The following is a 19,720-nucleotide window of genomic DNA, read 5'->3' as shown; positions in this document are numbered from 1 at the left end:
ACTCTATCACCTTAGGTTTATAGTTCCTCACTTCCACTGTATGCATAGATCAGGCTAAAGTCTGCCCACGGGAAGGAGAAGTTTATACTGGGACCAGAAAGGGTGGTGACGGTACATGGGGCAAAGGTTCTTGGGCTTTAGAAGACCTGTATGGTTTTCTGCAGATATGCAGTCTTTGTGAGGAGGGCTTGTGGTTGATGCTTGATCATGGCTGACAATCCTGACAGTTTGTCTGCATAAGGAATTTTATTTTCCTCCAGCTAAACACTTATGTCAGGGGTTGGTGGAAAGCTGATTTATAAAACAGATGTCCTCATACGAGGACATCTTTTCTGCAGTCCTTTATAGCCTGGCTTGCTGAAATCACACACCACCCATTCTGTGATTTGCTCCCTGCTTGGCACTGGAATCTTATCTCCCTTTCAGAGGCAGCATTCAGTTCCTCCCCACTTGATATCTGTTACAAGGTCAGAGACATTACTGTTTGCTCCAAGCCTGCTTTGCTGGAGTAGGAAAACATTCAGGTAGTACTTGCTCTTGCCAGCCTAGCCACCTTGTGGGAATCACAACCAATCTTTCAGACACTGTATTTGTTTTGAAATGGGAAGGGTATATGTTTTGTCTTTCCATTGTCCATGACACTCATTGCTCCCTGAAAGGCTAACATAAAGTAGGGACTGAGAGGTGATCCTACACTGATTTTTTCCCCCAGTCCTAAAACGGACTCTACCATAACTATTTCTTAGCAAATCATAGTTTGGAAACAAGCCGGCTGCAAAACAACATCATGTAATTGCACCTTAATGAAGTATCCCATTAATATTGTTAAAAGTAGCAAAATACTGGTTAAGCACAAACACAGGGACTCAGTTCTGTTGTTGCAGGAAATCATGGTTTCATGCTGTTCAAACAACAATAACAGCAACAACAACTTTATCCGATGCCTTTTTCCTTGATGGGACTCAAGACAGCTTATAGATAAAAACACGAACCTTTAAAAACATAGAAAAATTGCAAGTCTTTAGGACCTTCCCCAAACCCTCACGTGTTATAGATCTGAACTATTGGAAGTTCCAAAACCATGGGATCACCACAGAGAAGGCCCCGTCTCTGGTGGCCATCCACTCCACAGACCTATGGTATAGAGGCACCAAGAGGGCATCCTGATATTCAGATTCTGTCTTGTTTTCACTAACACACTGTGGTTAGTTTAAAATCAGAAGCAGATACTTCTCTTCTCCTCCTGGGCATAAAACAATGTTTCCCATGAATCAGGCAATAATGTGTAGCATGAGACAGGCAACAATCTTTAGTCTAATTTATCCTTATACATTTGTCTTTTTCTAAAAAATAATTTTTATTCATTTTTCAAACACATAATAAAAAACAAACACAACACTAAACAAAAACATACAAAACATTAAACATATATAATTTCATAACCTTAATTTCATACACCTTCTTTCCTCCGACTTCCCCATACCTCCCTTTCGCTGCATCCTTATTCTGCAATTCTTTAGCAACCCTTTAGTCAATTTGTCTGTTAGTTCCCTTTCATTAAATTTCCTTAAACTTACTAGTTACAGCTGTAATTCTCTACTTCTTACCCCTTGACATCTTAACACTCCTCAATTTTACAACAGTTTTTAAGATATATTTTAAATTTCTTCCAGTCCTCTTCCACTGTCTCTTTCCCCTGGTCTCGGATTCTGCCGGTCATCTCTGCCAGTCCCATGAAGTCTGTCACCTTTGTCTGCCATTCTTCCAGAGTAGGTAGTTCCTGCATCTTCCAATACTTTGCCAGAAGAATTCTTGCTGCTGTGGTAGCGTACATAAAAAAAGTCCTATCCTTCTTTGGCACCAATTGGCCAACCATGCCCAGGAGAAAAGCCTCAGGTTTCTTAGGAAAAGTCCACTTAAGGACCTTCTTAATTTCATTATAGATCATTTCCCAAAAGGCTTTAATCTTTGGGCAGGTCCACCAAAGGTGGTAAAAGGTACCTTCAGTCTCATTACATTTCCAGCATTTATTATTGGCCAAATGGTAAATTTTTGCAAGCTTGACTGGGGTCATGTACCACCTGTAGATCATTTTCATTATGTTTTCTTTTAAGGCATTACATGCCGTAAATTTAACACCAGTGGTCCATAACTGTTCCCAGTCAGCAAACATAATATCATGACCGATATCTTGTGCCCATTTAATCATAGCTGATTTCACTGTTTCATCCTGTGTATTCCATTTCAACAGCAAGTTATACATTCTTGACAAATTCTTAGTATTTGGTTCTAACAGTTCTGTTTCTAATTTTGACCTCTCCTTCTGAAATCCTACTTTCCTGTCCTGCTTAAATGTCTCATTTATCTGATGGTAATGTAACCAATCTCGAACTTTGAACTTTAATTTCTCATAACTTTGAAGTTTAAGCTTCTCACCATCTTGTTCTAGGATTTCACAGTATTTTGGCCAATTAGAATCCATATTAAGTTTTTTCACCGCCTTAGCTTCCATTGGTGACAACCACCTGGGAGTCTTACTTTCCAACAAGTCTTTATATCTAGTCCAAACATTGTATAATGCTTTCCTGACAATATGGTTTTTAAAACTTTTATACACCTTTACCTTGTCATACCATAAATATGCATGCCAGCCAAAGTTATTATCATACCCCTCCAAATCCAAAATGTCTGTGTCTTCACGAAGTAACCAGTGTTTCAACCAGCAAAAAGCTGCTGATTCATAATAGAGTCTTAAGTCCGGCAGGGCAAAGCCCCCTCTATCTTTTGCATCAGTTAAAATCTTAAATTTTATTCTGGGCTTTTTGCCCTGCCAGACAAATTTAGATATGTCTTTCTGCCACTTCTTGAAACAGTCCATCTTGTCCAAAATCTGTAAGGTCTGAAATAGGAATAACATTCTAGGCCTAGAATGTTATACATTTGTCTTTTTGATTAGTATTTTAGTAATGAAATACACATAGACATATTAAGGAATATTAATATATAGACTGAAATGCAAACAAGAAATGTTCCAAATTGTCCAGACTGTATAGAAAGCCACTAATGCACTGGTCTTCAGTTGGTGGGTCGCAACAGGAGCACTAAAGGTAAAGGTAAAGGTACCCCTGCCCGTATGGGCCAGTCGTGACCGACTCTGGGGTTGCGCGCCCATCTCGCTTAAGAGGCCGGGGGCCAGTGCTGTCCGGAGACACTTCCGGGTCACGTGGCCAGCGTGACGAAGCTGCCTGCACCAGTGCAGCACACGAAAACGCCGTTTACCTTCCCGCTATAAAGCAGTACCTATATATCTACTTGCACTTAAGGGTGCTTTCGAACTGCTAGGTGGGCAGGAGCTGGGACCGAACGACGGGAGCTCACCCCGCCGCGGCAATTTGAACCACCGACCATACGATCGGCAAGTCCTAGATGCTGAGGTTTTACCCACAGCGCCACCCGCGTCCCTAACAGGAGCACTACCACCATGCAAATATATGGTAAAAGATTAATAGGTTCCCACATGCATGTTTGGGTTATAAGTAGGTCTTGGGTCTGAAAATGTTGAAGTTAAATGAACTAGTGGATGGTGGAGAATGTACACAAATCAGATGTATTTTGTACATTCCCCAGATTGGGAGTGTCTTGACCTGTGGATGGACAACCACTCCCATTGTTCTTGACCATTGATTATGCTGTCAGGGCTCATGGGAGTACAACAGCATCACAGCTTAGCTTCCCTTGGCCTAAATGATATGCATAGATTCCATACTGGCTGGGCAAAATTCATGTCTCCTATGGGTTACAAGTATGCTACCTGATACTCTTATGCTAATTCTTGGACATCACCTGGAGACCAGGCAATGTGCAGTAACCTCTGCACATGTTCTCAGTTTGCACAGATTTTCCAACGTGGACTTGAACTGGTGACCTGAGCAGAGATTGAGCCTGTGTCCCAATTCTGCTCTGGCCAAAAGATGAGAACTGCTAAGGAACTCTCCTTCCTCCAATAAACCAGGTCAGGAATATTTCCAAGTCAGGCTTGGTATTTGGGCTCTGAAACCAATATATGCTCCTGTTTCCTGTTTTTACCCCTGTCATCTGCTGCTTGGGAAATAGGTCTGACAACATGATTTTGGTTGGGTGTGTGGTAGTTCTGCCAAACATAATGAATTGTGAAAGTTTGTTTGTTTCTTTTAAGCTCAGAAAGATGGATGTTGGCAGACATTTTTATCTTGTGATAATTTTAGGAAACGTTTAGCATGTGTGTAAAGATGGAATAAGCGCAATCAAATTAAAGGAGCTTGTCTTACCTTGAAGATGCACTATAATTTATGTATGACAAAGATAATGTTACCATGTTGTTAATGACTTATGTAAGACGAGTGCAGTTTGCTTTTGGTCAGAAACAGACACTTGATTTCAGAAACGTTTAAAGATGAAGAGTTGCTTGCTGGTTGTGAAAGTTATGACAGTTGGTTTCTGCTGATAAGAATGAGTGTTCAAAGATTTGTATGGCTTCTCATTTTGATAAAAGTATTTGACTCTCAAAGCTGCTGCTGCGTTTTTTGTTTGCAAGGATTTTTAATATAATACCTCTTGCCCAGAAAGTAACAAAATCAAGGTTGCATGTTTCATTATTCTTCCTTACACGTAACACTTACTTTTTGTGTGTGTGTCTTCATCTAATGGTTCTTAATCTATGGGGAGGGCTCCCCTTTGAAGATGCAGGTACCTTAAATTGGGAGGTGGTGGAGGAAATTCCAGAGCAGGATAGGATCTTGGGACAGGTGGACACTTTTCCCTCCCTACCAGTTACAGCCTGAGTAGGTTAAATGCCCCAAGACTTGTGGTATTGGCTATATCACGACTGCCCCGTCATTCCAATCTTATATTATGAGATGCACATGAACCTGGGAGGTTTTTTTCTTAAACAGCAGGTTTAGGGGAAGGAATTGCTGTTCATTTTGTTCTCTACATAACTAGCTGCCTCTTCTTCCACTTTTCCAGTCACATTCAGGTTTTCTACTGCTACGTTTTGTCCACCTTTATTGCTAAAATGAGGACTCCACAACTTTTGGTTGGCCTTAGAAGCCAATCTAAAATTGGTAGTTACCAAGACCCTGCTTCTCCACTGTCTGGAGAGCACCTTCCCTGCTCTTCCTTTTTTCTGAAAGCCCCATCAGCACAGCAGCCAAGGAATCCCCTTGCTCCAAAGCAGGAGAGGGTGTCAGTCTTTCAAGAAATTTCAGCCTATTTTAGGAATCCCAACAGCTCCGTTGAGAAAACATGTCAAGCTAGGGTTAAGGGAGCTTAATAGTTTAGCATGATGATTCGATTTCATTCAGTGGACAAACCAGAATAGTAAACTAGGGTTTGTGCTAACTATGGTTTGTTATGCTGTCTGAATTGACAAACCATAGTTACATACCTCTGCTTTTAGAGGTATCTGAACCTAGAAGCTGGATTGTTGAGTAGGGAAAAATAAATTATGGTTAGTAAACACCATGGTTTGGTATAACATCTAAAACTAAGCCCTAAATATATTAATCTGGAAAGCTGTTTAAATCTGGCATTCATCCTTCTGATTGCTTTACTGGATCAGACCAAAGGTCCACCATAATGTTTTCAGCATTCGCCAGTCAGATGTTTTGAGGGAGCCCAAAATGAGGCTTTACTCCAAGGTACACAAGTTATAGGTTTGTGGTCTAAAAGGGTCAAGACCTTCCATAAAGACAACAGCCACCTTCTGTTAGTTCTGCAGCAGCAACTATTCAAATATACACTTCTCTCTGAACACAGAAGTTGCATTTAATTATCTTGGCTAATGAGCATTGCCAGGCCTATCTTCCACGAATTTGTCTAATACTTTTTGAAAGCCATCTAAGCTAGTGGCCATTGCTGCATCTTGTGGTAGTGAACTCTGTAAGTTACCGTATTTTTCGCTCTTTAAGACACACCAGACCACAAGACGCACCTAGTTTTTGGAGGAGGAAAACAAGAAAAAAAGTATTCTGAATCTCAGAAGCCAGAACAGCAAGAGGGATCGCTGCACAGTGAAAGCAGCAGTCCCTCTTGCTGTTCTGGCTTCTGGGATAGCTGCGCAGCCTGCATTCGCTCCATAAGACGCACACACATTTCCCCTTACTTTTTAGGAGGGAAAAAGTGAGTCTTATAGAGCAAAAAAACAGTAATTGTGCATTGTGCAAAGAAGCACTTTCTTCTGTCTTTCCTGACCCCTGTACTGTCAGTCAGTTACACTGAATGACTCCAGTCCATGTTCTAGTGCTGTGAGAGTGAAAAGCCTTTTTGCACCCACTGTTTATACCTTTCTAAACTCTTATCATGTCCTGCTTAGTCACCTTGCAGGGTTAGGGGCAGGGAGTGGACTGAATCTCTAAACTGAAAGTAAATCATCATCATCACCATCATTTTTTTAAAAAAATTAATTTTAATAAATTTTATTCAGTACAAGTTAAAACACATACATATTCACAACGAAAGAAAATACAAAAGAGAAAAAATGCATCTATCCAAGGAAAAGGAACTAGAGAATATTTTGTCTCTTTTCATGTTTACAGTTATCATCACCATCATTTTATTTGTATGCCGCTTTTCCACAATTAAAACAATGCTCAAGGCAGCTGACAATATGAAAAAAATTATATAGTTAAAAACATAGCAAGGTAGTCTTAAAAATAAATAAAATTGCTGTGGTTTTTTAGGTTGTAACACTATACCCACTTACCTCATTGAATTCATTATGATGCTTGTTACCTAATAATTCCTGACACTGAATTTGCCCTTTTCACTGTGGCAGGCCATGCAGTTCTTGGTTTTTATTTCCTGTGAGCTTTACACTTTCTTATATTTTTATACATTCATTGTCCATGGAATTTGGGGCCGTTTGTATGAAGCTACATCTTTTCATCTACTCAACACACGTGACAGGTGGATTAAGGCTGCAATTCTGTACTCACTTAAGCTGGGTGCAAGCTCCATTGATACCAGGGGGACTTAATTCTGAGAAGCAATGTCTTGAACTCCATTGTGATTGTGGTTTGTTCCTGTCTACCCTTAAGTTTCATAACTGAGTAGATATTTGTACCTGGTTTCTCCTATCTGAGCCCAACGCAAAATCTCCTCCCCGGGGTAATGAAAGCTAGTATAAGCCCCACCAGCAACTTTCTGTATCCTAGGTTGTATCCTTTTGCACTTTGTTTCATGCTATTTCCAGGATCCCTACAAAATATATTACTTTGGACACAACAAACATACTTGGGCTCCTTATGAGAAAGGTCAAAGGTATTTTTTTTAAAGAGACAAATGATTTTTGTTGTGTTGTTACAATAGCTACACTTTAGTATTTGAGTTCCTTCGGAAAAGCTTTGGGAGTGAATGCCATCTGGCTTTGGTGACTTATTTGTTTTTATTTTGTCATTAGTGTCATTAGTTATTATAGCCATTGTAACCTCTTTGACATTGTTCTTTTGATGTAGATGCTTGAATCTATTAAAAATTTTAGCCACGAACACTGATGCAGATAGCTTTTCCCATGGGGAATGTTAATTAATACAGGAGGCACACTTTATCTTAATACCTGAAAAAAATGTTTGTATTTAGAGTGTGTAACGGTATGGATTTTGCACGCTTTCAGAAGAACCTGCCCCATGGAGTTTCTGCATGAAAAGAGAGTCAGTGTGGTGTAGTGGTTAAGAGCAGTGGACTCATAATCTGGTGAACCAGGTTCGATTCCCTGCTCCTCCACATGCAGCTGCTGGGTGACCTTGGGTTGGTCACACTTCTCTGAAATCTCTCAGCCTCACTCACCTCACAGAGTGTTTGTTGTGGGGGAGGAAGGGAAAGGAGATTGTTAGCCGCTTTGAGACTCCTTAGGGTAGTGATAAAGTGGGATATCAAATCCAAACTCCTCCTCCTCCTCCTCCTCCTCCTCTTCTTCTTCCTCGGTCACTGTTCAAGATGTGTTGCCCATCTGGGAGGAGGCACGCCCAGAGGAGTGACGTATGCAGAGAATCTATGGTCATCTCATATGAGGCACTGGGAGTAATTGAATTATCTTATTATACTTGATGCAGAAATGTGGCAGGACTATGTGTTCCCAGCAAAAGAACCTGATTGGGAGGGGAATAGGCAACTGGTACCTTCCAAGTCCAAGAAGCTCTGAAAGTCATGACACAGGCTAAAAACAATTTGACTTATCTCCCCCACCCCCAGTGAACAGACTATTTGGTAGAGCCTCGAAGGGCCTCCAAGACCCAAATCAAGGGCTGGGCATGAGTGGGAAGAAGCATTGTCAATGTCTCTTTAGCATCCCTCAGCTATTCTCTCTCCTGTATGAGCCAAGCCTTGGGCAATGCCAGATAATGAGTACTTGAGAGGTGGAATGACTCTGCTGCAGCTCACACTCCATGGTGTGGGAGAGCAGGGACTGAGTGTCACCACTTAATTTCACAGTGTGGTTTATGATGTCATGTCCCTGAGCAGGATTTGCCAATGTTTCTTGGAGAGAAACCCACCAAAGAAGCTGAGCAGATCAGCTGACGCTTAGCAGAGCAGAAATGGTCTAAATTAATCCCCATGGAAGCAGTTCTTACAATCTTTCTTATGACGTATCCACAAACACGGTGGGGAGAATGGGTGAAAAATCCTTTATCTCACCGGTTCACAAGATTTCTGAAGAAAAATTCTTAAAAGTGCTATGTCGGGTAAGGATAGCCTCTAGTTTGCAGCTGTTCCCCTGTGTCTTCGTGACTAGTAGTTCTTCCCAGCAATCCTGTTGCTCTTCCTTATTGCTCAAACTTTACATTGCTCAAAACTTCCCTTTTTTGTTGTATAAGAAGGGATGTGGCTATAGGAATTGCCATGAAGAGCGGCTGCATTTCAGAATTTGATGTTGCGTCACTGCTTGCTGCAGGGTGGGTGGTCCAAAGAGAAGTTTGCCTGTGTTTGGCATGCAGTGAAGTGTAAATGTAGCCAATATCGCTGTCCCCTTATCTCTCATGCTCAATTGACTGAATGCACAATTGAAAATATATCTCCTATTTTTAAAAACCAGTTGCCAGCCAGGGCTCTTAAGATCAAGCAATGCTCCCAATTTCCTCCCCCTAATTCGTTCTGCAGTCCAACCTGCTGTTCTGCCTCCTTGCTCCACCAAGTTCTTACTGAGGGGTAAATTTAGTCTAAGCTGTACCACTGTAAATGGAGCCTCTTACACATGGAAACCCATGTGGAACCATAAACACAGAGGATTAATTTCTCAGGAGAAAGGGTTGCAACCTAAGTCTTCTCACCATCACACTAGTTTTATATGCGAAGGATAAGAGTATTCAGCTACATGAGACCCCCCTACAGTCCCAAATGGGAAAAGTTAAGAACAGGTTAACTACCTTAAGTGAGAACTAGGCTGCCTTCTCTGCTTCCTTCCAGAGCAAGCTGAACAATCCCTTCCTTCTTGACCTGTTAACTCCTTTCTCTCATTTTTAAGTCTCTGCCTTTCTCTTCACCCACCTAAGGAGTAGTGGCTTCTAGCTGATCTTGGCTGATGTCACATTGGCTTATAGGCCATTTGTGACCTACACTGGCACCCTAGCAACAATGACATCACAAAGCAAGGGTTAATGCTTGGGTTAACACTTGAACCACATGTGAAGCTGTGGGGGTGAAAGTTGGGTAGGCAAGTGTAGCTCAGCCTGTACAAAGCATTGCATTGCAGCCAATAGAGTATGGGTTGCAATGTGTTCTTGACTGCCAATTCTCCAGGTTGCAAACATGCCCATGGTCCCCCCAAAAAGGTTGGCAACCCAATCCCTGGTGTATAAATTTCTCTTTATTTTATTTTTATATTGTAAGGTAGTTTTAGAGTGGAATTTATTGATATTTAGCTTGGGCTGAAGTTATAGATTAATTAGCTTTAGATTATCATAATCAGTGGGGGCCAGCTTTAATCTCTGAAAATACATTTTGAACAGGTGGGGCACTGCATTAAAGGTATACTTGTTTTTTGAGGTTGACTTTGTTACTGACATGTACTGTTGTACTGAAGATAGCTAACGTACTGAACAAAATGCGAGATATAAGCCAATACACTTAGAGTTAAAGCTTAATTGGTTAAAATGCAGGCACTCAATAGAAATTACTTAATTGGCTGGTAGCCCTAGGTCCTGGAGAACTCTGTGCAAAGTACTTCCTAGTCGTTCCCCTTTTTAGTGGGCCTTGTGTGTTTACTTGACATCAGTGCACCAGGCAGCCAATTCGAGCTGCCATTTAAATGACCCACAATGCCCCAGTTAAATCTCCCACAATACCCCAGAGTTAATGCCACATTGAGAAAAGTAAATGGGGGCTAGCTGTGGTTGCCTAGCACTGTCCATTCTGCCCCCCCCCCGAAGAAAAAAATAAAGGGAAACCAGGGCAGGAATTAGCAGTGGACTCTGCCAATGTACCAAGGTGCTGGCAGCTGCCCAAGGATACCAGTTGCTAACACTGTTGCAATAATTTATGACAGGTGTCATAAGTTATAAGGTCTTGGTCATGTGATGGGTCTATGCAAGGTTTGACAAAGGAGCTCTTTTCAGATAATGCCTGAGTGATAGGTCCCTTAATGTTCCTCCATTTGTTGCGGCCTCTTAAAATATAATCTCTCTATTCTGGTGCACATTGATTGCTGCTTACTTCTTTCTGAAGGCTTCTGTGACTTTTAAGTTAAGCTCCAAGGATAGGGATAACCCAATGCACATTGTACAGATTCCATTGCAATGTTGCCTCTGATATTGGCTTTGATCTGTCTGTCCCACCTGTCTGAAACTTCCTTCGCAGCCTTGTGAGTGGATGCTGGTTGTAAGTTCAAGCAGCTAGTTAAAATAATCTCCTTGCTTTCAGCTTTACGAAGGTAGGGACATGTGGCTTACCCTTGTTGAAAAGCTCCTAGAAAAAGACAGGCCAGGATATCTTGACTACTGACTCGCAGTGCTCCTTCCTGAGAGCTTGTGTGGGGAAATGGTGCTTTTGGCCCAACAACTATCTGCAGGCTATCTTCAGCCGCGTCATTGCTGGGATGCTGCTAAGCCTTTGCACCACTGCACAGCTCCAGTGGCATCTCTCCACAGCCCAGGGAAGGCTGAGAATCCTGCCTAGCTGGTTCAGAAACGACGTGTAAATTTATCGTTTATGAGCCAACATAGCAGCACCTCTGCTTTCCTTGGGCTAGAATGGAGGAGAGATTTCAGAGAAAAATAGAGAGAGACATTATAGAGCTGTGCTGTAATGGAGGCCCTCTTAGGAAAGGAGTTGAAAATAAAACTTTGTTGTGCCATTATACTAATTGATGGTGCAAGTGCACTTCAAATATTGTGTGCTGTTCTAGTTGCTTTGCGTTGTTGCAGAGTCAGAAAAGATTCAGAAAAAGGCAACCAAAATGACAAGGAGTTGGAACAACTTCCCTTTGTGGAAAGGTTGCAACATTTGAGGCTTTTCGGTGTAGAGAAAGGTGAATAAGGAGGGAGCTGACAGAGGTGTATCAAATTATATACAGTGTGGAAAAACTGGTTAGGGAGAGGTTTCACTCTCTCATAATAGCAGAACTTGGGGACATTAATGAAGCTGAATGTCGGAAGATTCAGGAAAGAGAAAAGAAGGTGCTTGTTCACTCAACACATAGGGAAACGACGGAGTTCACTCCCAGGTGATGCAATGATGGCCACCAATTTGGTTGGCTTTAAAATAGGATTAGACAAATTCATGGCAGACAAGGCAACTAATCTAGACTGCTTTAAAAGGGAATGGGGTAGACACATTTGTGAAAAGTGGGCTTGTTGACTACTTTTAGTCATTTTCCGGTTGTGGTAAAGTTTTTAACATGCCCAAATGCCACCTTAGAATCATAGAATGGTAGAGTCCCCAAGGACCATCTAGTCCAACCACAGGTTCTTTTGCCCAGCGTGGGGATTGAACTCACGAACCTAGGATTTAGAGTCTCATCTTGTGTAAGATGGGAAGGTTGTGGGTGGAGCTTATGTTTCTACTCGCACACCCCTGTTCCTCCTCACATTTGGCCTCATGTACTAATACAGAGTGGGACGCAGGTGGCTCTGTGGTCTAGACTCTAAGCCACTGAGCCTAGGGCTTGCCGATCGGAAGGTCGGCGGTTCAAATCCCCACAACGGGGTGAGCTCTCGTTGCTTGGTCCCTGCTCCTGCCAACCAAGCAGTTCAAAAGCACGTCAAAGTACAAGTAGATAAATAGGTACCGCTCCGGTTGAAAGGTAAACGGCGTTTCGTGCACTGCTCTGGTTCGCCAGAAGTAGCTTAGTCATGCTGGCCACATGACCTGGAAGCTGTACGCCGGCTCCCTCAGCCAGTAAAAGAAGATGAGCACTGCAACCCCAGAGTTGTTTGCGACTGGACTTAACTGTCAGGGGTCCTTAACCTTTACCTTTTTTTTACTGATACAGAACAGCTGAGGAAAATGACTTCATAAACCATAGTTTAAATTTGGCATGCTTTGAAACGGTAGTTGGTCTTAAACCTGGAGATCGGTTCCTCTGATATGCCAAGACAGGATTAGTGGGATGTGAAACTAAACTCTGGCAAAGTCCTCTTCAGTACTGGGGGAGCAGAGAGTATGTGAGCAGTATGTGAGTCCAAGGCTCTGTTCAGGCCCACAACACTAAACCATAGCTTAGTAATGCATTGCCAATGTGTGTTCTGTGAAAAACAGGCCTATTCTGTATCCTACACTGAGCCTGGTTTTAATATTACTCAACAGTTCATGAAACAGAAAGGGGCAACAGAGGTTGCATTCCCTGCTGTGATGAGAAATAATGTGAGAATAAAAATTGGAATTGATTTTTTTAAAGAGTGCTTTGACTGTATACCTGGCTGCTGGTATACTTGCTTAACCACCAGGACACTCGGCTCTTCTATTGTTTTCTGATTTCCCATTTCTCATGTATATCCTGGCTCATTAAAAAAATAAAAGTCAGATATGCCAACTGAGCTCAGTTAAGTGGCACAAATGAGCTGCTGATGTGGGGAGGAGGAAATATGCACATTTATTGTTCCCTGTTTTTTTTTTAACTTTGAGGTGAGTGATATACTGAATTAATTAATGATGATTGAACATGCATGTTCCTAGATTTATTGACCATCTTTTCACACAATCCAGTGCTCATAGGATCACGGTGGCAAGACCTGCCATATGCACACCTGCATAATACAGTGGTACCTCGGGTTACATACGCTTCAGGTTACATACGCTTCAGGTTACAGACTCCACTAACCCAGAAATAGTACCTCGGGTTAAGAACTTCACTTCAGGATGAGAACAGAAATCGTGCTCCGGCGGCGCGGCGGCAGCAGGAGGCCCCATTAGCTAAAGTGGTGCTTCAGGTTAAGAACAGTTTCAGGTTAAGAATGGACCTCCGGAACGAATTAAGTACTTAACCCGAGGTACCACTGTATCTAGGGACACAGGTGGCGCTGTGGGTTAAAGCCTCAGCGCCTAGGACTTGCCGATCGAAAGGTCGGCGGTTCGAATCCCTGCTGCGGGGTGCGCTCCCGCTGCTCGGTCCCAGCGCCTGCCAACCTAGCAGTTCGAAAGCACCTCTGGGTGCAAGTAGATAAATAGGGACCGCTTATCAGCGGGAAGGTAAACGGCGTTTCCGTGTGCGGCTCTGGCTCGCCAGAGCAGCGATGTCACGCTGGCCATGTGACCCGGAAGTGTCTGCGGACAGCGCTGGCCCCTGGCCTCTTAAGTGAGATGGGCTCACAACCCCAGAGTCTGTCAAGACTGGCCCGTACGAGCAGGGGTACCTTTACCTTTACCTTTTTACCACTGTATCTACATGGACAGGCTTGCATGACCCTGTTCAGATGTAATGCTAAACTATGGCATGTGCTAGAGGAGGAGACTGGAAGCACCTGCAGGTCCTTGCCCATTAACTGGGAGCTGTGACTGGTTTATGGTGGCTTATTAAAATAAGAACAAACCAGTATTAGAAACCACAGGTTGATCTTGGCTGGTTTGAGTGAACAGTAGCTTAAACTGAATACATTTTGTACTTGCTGGATATAGCAACAAACCCGGTTTAGTTTGAACCTTGGAATGATTCTTTTGGTCTTCTCTTCCTCCTAGTGTGTGCTGCAGGCAGAGGGGAAACACTGAGTATATAGCAGGCCCATTCCTGTACTGCTAAAATATGGTTTGGCACTGTATCTGAAGCAGCCCATTCTGTGAAAGCACAGTTCCTGACCACATACATGTTTAGCGTTAGTATACACAATACTGTACCACATTTCAGACAGGCCTGTGAACTTGCTGAGTTTAAGATGCACTGCCACAATCTTGCTTTGCTGTCAACTGTGCCACTGTCAAATGTGCTATCCTTCAGAATGAGGGAGGATAGTTTCTCATAGAAAGATGGTTTTTATTGCTTGGGTAACCTTAATTCTTATGTATATGACATCAGAACTAAATAAAATAATAAATAAAGGTAAAAACAACAACAACGACAGATAGCTTATATTGCCTAAGAAGCAGAACAGCAAAGCATGGGTATGGTTCAAAAAGTCAGTGATAAGCTGCTGAAGGCCATTTCAGTTGTGACATCATTTTGATGGAAAGCAGTTCCTGCAAAAAATGGGCTTGAAGTTCACACATAGGCCTATGTGATAAATAAAAATAAAATTTCCGAGTTATGTCTCTCCAGCCATTTTGTGACCACTTCCCTTGAACTCCGAATTAGCCGTTGGTAACTTTGGCTGTGGCGGCAGCTGCTTTCCATTTTGTCTTTTGACTGCTCTGCACTTCCTTGTCTAGCTTGTGACGATATCATCACTCCACTTGCAACCTAATAAGTGTGTTAATTGTCTAATGAAGATTGATCTTTACTGTGATGTGACACATTCTAAATGAATTCCCCATGATGCTCTAATGAAATCTCCATGTTTAGTGCTTGTTTTGAGACTAAAAGGTTGTCTTGTGTGAAGTTTGCTGCAAGACGGTTGGGCTAGAATGAATGGGTGCCCTTCATTTTGAGGCCTCAGCCCTGTCTTGCTTCGGCTTGAGAGATTGTGAGCTTCTTGGGGCAAGGACCTGTCTCTTTGTTTATGCAACTGGCTAAAGCAGCCTTATTTGCTCTCACCCCAGAAGCCAAAATACTCAGAACTCGCTTGCTCCCACCTCAAGGGTCCCCTCTGTCATGTTCCAGTGTTTGGAAACCGTATCATTCGCTAAGTTAACCCTGAAACCCCTCAGTATGAAACTAAGGGCTATTTCACAAATGTACATTATATTCCGGAGATGGCCATCCTGAATTAATGAGTTACCACAAGCAGAATTTTCACGTGGCCTCAAATACAGGGATTTTACTTGGCTTCAGTTTGTGCATTTGGCTGTGGAGCAAGTGGGGTGAACCTGCCTTCAGAAGCCCATTTTGCTTAGCAGTGCATTCATGAATGTGGCGCATTTCAGTTTTGTTTAGTTGCAGAGACGTGAGGGCTTGGTGGCAGATGGTGTTGTTGCTGGGGAACACCCACACCAGCCTGGATTTTTCTGTCCCCTCACCTCTCTGGTTCACCCTTAGTGATGTAACAATTTGTAATATTTTAAATTTAATATGGAATATTAGATTAAATGCCTTTAAAAAATGAATAGAGTGCATGGGATTCATAATGAATGTGGCTAGTAGCCTGGTCTTTTTCCACGCACACACTCAAGAAGTATAGCAAAATTGTGTCACTTTAAACTGTAAATGCAATAGGCTGCAAAGTAGGGAATAAAGTTAGATTTTGTTCTACTCATGGGTTAAATTGTATTTCTATCTGAGTCTAGTTTGAAATACGATTTTTTCCCCTGCCATCAGATTGGCAATATTGAAGTCCTCCTACGCCCATATTAGTTTAATGTAATGATTGGCAGGTGTTTGCGATTCTCTTTTTGTTGTTTTTAAGTAACTAGAATAGGGAGCACAAGAAACGCGGCAAGCACATTCTAGCGCTGTGTTAATTTACATTATTTAAAACAACTTTTGGTAAGCATTTAAGCAGATGGCTATGTAATCCCATGCTTGTTTACTTGAGAGCAAGATGCACTGAACACAGCAAGACTGATTTCTGAGTGAACATGCTTAGGATTTCTTAGGATTTCATGCTTAGGACTGTGGCAAAATGTTTATCACAAAATGTTATTTTTGAAATGAAGATGCTTATCAGACAACAAATGGGAGGTATGCACATGATGGTATAGCAAAGATTAGTAATTAAGAGGAAATGAAGACACACTGACTGTGTTAGCATGTAAAGCTAAACCATGGTTTAGTGTTTCATGTGCAAAGGAGCCACTGTGAGTCTTGGGCTCACATGCTCCCCCTTCCCTTCTCCTCACACAGCTGGAAGGATAACTTCAGCAGAGTTAAATTTCACTTTCCATGAAACTTGGCTTGTTGGTGCATACAAACCAGAAATTCTGGTTTAAAAGGCACTCTGTTCTGCTTCTCAGCAAGCCATCGTCAAACCATGGTTTATGAAGTGGGCTTGTTTAAGTAACCAGACTTTGTTCGAAACCAAATAACAAACTGGGTTTCCGGGGAAATGAAACTAAACTTTGCCGAAGCTCTCCTCACATGTTCCCCATTCCCCTCTCCTCCTTCTGCGTGACCAGTTTTGTGGTGACTCCTTTCAGCTCATGTGCACAATGCTAAGCAATGGTTAAACCTTATGCATGGACCAGGCCACTGATTACAGCACTTAATATATCTTGAATAAGCTTGTGAGGCCATTAAAGTAATGCAGTATAAGGTGTTTGCCTCCAGGGAGCAAGGATTGATGTCCCACAGAAGAAGCAAGGAGGCTTGGGCTAAGCACCAGAAAATCCGGATGTATGGCAGCCCTAGGCCTGACTCCATGCTGAGGGCAGTCATGGGCTCCTCCTCCTCCTCCTCCCCAGGTGTGCCACAATATCTCTTTGCATGCATTCCTTGTGGCACGGTTGCTGCTTGCCCACCCACAACACCAAAGCCGGAGAATCATAGGCTCAAATCCTTATTGGCTGCTGTGATTTCCTTGGGTGGCCTGTTCCCCGGGTGGGCTTGTTTGAGTTGCTTTTTGATGCCGCTGTTAGGCTTGAGGAAATGGCAGATCTTAGCAACCTGCTTTTCTGTAGCTGTTTTAGGGATGTGGAAACAGTTGCAAATGCACTGTCCTTTTTTATAGCTAGAGAGAATCTCAGTGAAATGATGGTTACAGGTGAAGCACCCTCTAAACATGCTATTGAAATTTTATTATCAATATTAATAGACTTCAGATGGGTAGAGCACTTCCTTTTCGATCTACGTGACACAGGAAATGTTCTTGCTCTTTTTGCACATTGAAGTGTGTACAGTGTTCTTTGATGGAGATACTTAGCTGTATTTATATAGCATCTCCCCAGTAATCATTAAAACATCCCTGTAAGGGAGACCACCATTGCTTCCTTTCTGACGGATCCCTTGGTGGAGTGGTTGTTGTGGCTTGCCTAAGGCTGCCTAACAAGTTTTGAATTGGGCACTTCCAGGCTGAGGCTGCACAGTCCTGGCTGCTGCGCTTGCGTTTAATGTCTGCCCAAATTTGTGGCTGCACTCTGCAAGTCCTTCACACCACTTAATGCAGCCTGCCGATTTGGTTTGATTAAAACGGTGTCTCTGGGTGTGTGCTCTAAATACCTTTTTGATTTTTCACCTACAAAACCAACTGTGGAATTGCCGATAAGAGTGACAGCTGCAGGCAATAAATGAGAATAGTAATAGAAGGTTCAGTGCTGGATAGAACATCATAAATCATGAGGAGAGAGCGGTGTGTGTGCTGACAAATCGCGGAGCAGCTGCAAACAGCACTTTCCAGGTAAGAATTATTGCTCTAGCTTCTGATCTGTTCAGAAACCACCTTTCCCTGCGCATGTAGGTGACTTTCCCCATCGCACAGCCAGGCACGGCTAGGCAATTAAGAGAAGTGCAGTCGCTTTGGGGCTCGATGTGGTGTGCCTACAGGATTATGGACTTTCATTTTTACTCGTGGTGCATTTAATGGTGGCATTTCCTTTCTATTAGGTGCATTGACTAAATCGAGACTCTTTTTCATTTGAAAACTTATTTCAGAAGATTGTCTAGGAAGCTGGTAGAAAACAGTTCTCAGTAGTTGGGGCAATTATAGATTGTTTTCAGCTGTCTCTAAAACAGCTTCTCTCTCTCTCTCTCTCTCTCTCTCTCTCTCTCTCTCTCTCTCTCTCCTCTCTCTCCTCTCTCTCCTCTCTCTCCTCTCTCTGTCTGTGTGTGTGTGTGATTTGTTGTGCTGTCTGGGCACAAACGACCAGGAACATCTTAGCAAGCTCCATTGTAGGGGTGGGAAACCTGCGGCCCTTGAGATGTTGCTGGACTTCAGCTTGCATCAGCCCCAGCCAGCATAGCCAATGAGCAAAGAATGATGGGTGAAGAAGCCTAACAGCATCTCGAAGGCCACAGGTCCACCTGTCCCAGCATTTCAATTATTTGGTTAGGGTGCAGTTGTGGCTGGGAAAGAGCAAATAATATTGGTGCCCTCCCCTTATTGCTTCTGAAACAGAAACGTCAAGAGTAAAGAAGAAATGTCAGTGCTTAAATGCTAAGCAGGGAATGAACATGGCCTTGACATTGCCTAGGTACATGCCTGGGGCAGCCCTCCTGCTCCAGATGGAGAGGGCTCTGCATTCCTGGCTCCATCTTAGTCATGGGCTGTGTGTAGTCTGCGCTATAAATTTAAAATTCTAATTCCAGGCAATATAAACTTAACCTGAACTCTGTGCCCTGTATAAATTATACAAATCAAGCACATTTTGTATAATGTCTCTTAACTTTGCATAATGCATTCCTCCATTTCTGCTGTTTTGCATCCAGGTTAGTTCTGATTTTGCCAGTCGTGGGGGGAACATCAAGGACCCTGAAAGCCCTCTCCCAACCACGGGGGGGGGGGAATAGCCATTATTCAGGCTTCTGAGATTTCAGCAGGCACTACTCACACAAATTTTCAAAAGACGCATGACTTAACTACCACAAAGTCCAGAAACTTGGCTCTTTTTGTGAAAAGAAATGACAGCTAAGATTCCCAGGAAGCTGAAAACTATGTTTAGTGTTGCGCTGTCTGCCAGCTTCTGCACTACTCCAGAAATGCAACCTGCACATAGCCCGGATCTTTGTGAGCTAATTTTTGAGGGAGGGGCTGCTAGAGGGTCAGACTTAGGGGAAGTGATACAAGTAGATAAGGATGGGTATTGGGTTCACCCTAGTTGCTCTGAAGGGTGAGTAAAGGGCCATTGTACAAGGCAGCAGACTTAATCACTTCCTTCTGTCAGACAGCATGGGAGCTGAAGATCAAGGCATCAAAATCAGGACATGACAAAGTTGATTAGGGAATTGCTTTCCCCCACTATGCCCAGCCTCCTTTTCTGTCCCTCGACTTACCACATTGGGGCTCATGACTGTGATGCTCTGGAGCTTAGGCAGCGGGGAGTGAGCAAGGAAGCAAGAGAGCCACCTATGGAGTGGAGTGGTGAACACAGTGCAGTGTTTTGTTCCCAGTGTTTGAAATTTGCCAGGCGCATTTTGTACTTGGCTATTGGCCACTTGCAACCAAGTGAAGATGCCTGGGTGTCAGGATGGTGCCCGACATCTCCACCATTTGAAGGTGCATGCCTGAGGATC

General features: G+C 43.0%; 1 protein-coding gene and 1 long non-coding RNA gene across 12 annotated transcripts in view; one reads left to right on the top strand and one right to left on the bottom strand.

Annotated features, from left to right (window-relative positions):
• Positions 1 to 19,720, top strand: part of ZMIZ1 (zinc finger MIZ-type containing 1) — a 363,974-nt gene that overhangs the window by 9,417 nt on the left and 334,837 nt on the right. The gene's annotated exons all lie outside the window — the stretch shown is intronic.
• Positions 8,647 to 10,230, bottom strand: LOC309371327. Its single transcript, XR_014169053.1, has 2 exons — positions 9,402 to 10,230; positions 8,647 to 8,955 (listed from the first exon to the last, which is right to left on the bottom strand). It is a non-coding gene; the product is annotated as an uncharacterized lncRNA (long non-coding RNA).

This window comes from Podarcis melisellensis, assembly GCF_964234715.1.
Source record: "Podarcis melisellensis genome assembly, chromosome: 5".
Taxonomy (NCBI): domain Eukaryota; kingdom Metazoa; phylum Chordata; class Lepidosauria; order Squamata; family Lacertidae; genus Podarcis; species Podarcis melisellensis.
The sequence above is the reverse complement of the archived record's forward strand: the minus strand, read 5'-3'. Positions and strand labels throughout refer to the sequence as shown.